This window comes from Poecilia reticulata, linkage group LG7 (assembly GCF_000633615.1).
Source record: "Poecilia reticulata strain Guanapo linkage group LG7, Guppy_female_1.0+MT, whole genome shotgun sequence".
Lineage (NCBI taxonomy): Eukaryota > Metazoa > Chordata > Actinopteri > Cyprinodontiformes > Poeciliidae > Poecilia > Poecilia reticulata.
The window spans coordinates 7,082,148-7,083,396 of NC_024337.1; the positions used below are offsets into that span (position 1 = coordinate 7,082,148).

The following is a 1,249-nucleotide window of genomic DNA, read 5'->3' on the forward strand; positions in this document are numbered from 1 at the left end:
GAAATAGATTTTTCACAGATTACCTCTCATACCATACTGTCACAACATAATGACAGTTTTAAAAAATATGTGAAAAAAAATATTTATATAAAATACTGCAGCTTTAATTTCACTCAGGAGAGGAAAGGTCAGGAGGGACGTGGGTTAGAGCTGCTGCTGACTGACTCATCTGTTGTTAAGTGGTAAACAGTTAAATATATGAATATCTTGGTAATTCTTTTCCTTAATTCATTAAATGCTAGTGAAAAGGAGGTGAACAGTAGTTTGTAGCTTAGCTAATGATGCTAAGCGGTTGATAATCTCACACAGTCCCCCTCTTTTTTTAAAAAAACCCCGATTTTATAACTTTTCTTAGCAGCATAGTAACAGCCACAATCGTCCGTGTCTTTCACTGACGTCACTCTCAAGCGCTCCAAGCAGGAACGAACCATTTAATGCTGACAGGGGGTGTGTTCAGGGCAAATATGGATGTGTGTTTTTTGGCCTGGGAGATGGTAACATTAAATTTTTACTGCTAAAAACAATCTTTGAAAATACAATTTGATAATTTTTGTAATTGACAGGGCTCTGTTTTTTGTTTTTTTATTTCTATGAACAAAAAATAAATAATTAAATTGTGGACGGCTCCCTGTTGGTCAGGGCCCCTAGAATTGTCATCACTTTTCCCCCATATACTGCACCCCTGGTCATGTTCAGAGCAATGAAGCTCCAAGACCGAGTCCTCTCTGTCCAGGCGTTGCCCCTCAGCGCTACATTACCGGACGCAGGTGCAAGTTCACCTGAGGGACATACGTACACCTCGGAGCTACGAAATATCCCAACACTTCTCAGCTTTAAGGATCCTTTTTTAATTTTATGGTTCTGTATGAAAATATCAGAGTGGTGCTGGGAAAAGGTATTTGAAATCATCAAATAATATTTAATTGATAAATTATATTATTTATAAAGGACAAAAATATCAAAGCTAAATGGACTGAACTTATATAGCAGTTTATCCAATCATTTTGACCACTCAAAGCACTTGTGGTTCTTAACCTTTTTTGAGGTAGCGAACCTACCAGTTTCATATGCGCATTCACTGAACCCTTCGGTAGTGATAAATAATATATGATTTTTCCCCCCCAAAATTCAAGACATAGGGGTGACCCAACTAGAGATTAGTTGGGTCATGATCACCAAGTCTTCTTAAAAGGTAGAGTCTCTGAGAACAGTTCTTCAAAATATAGTCAGTGTTTTCAGCAAAGTTGAG

General features: G+C 37.6%; 1 protein-coding gene across 1 annotated transcript in view; it reads right to left on the reverse strand.

Moving 5' to 3' along the window:
• The window catches only part of vstm2la (V-set and transmembrane domain containing 2 like a), a 73,471-nt gene that overhangs the window by 54,389 nt on the left and 17,833 nt on the right, over nt 1-1,249 (reverse strand). The gene's annotated exons all lie outside the window — the stretch shown is intronic.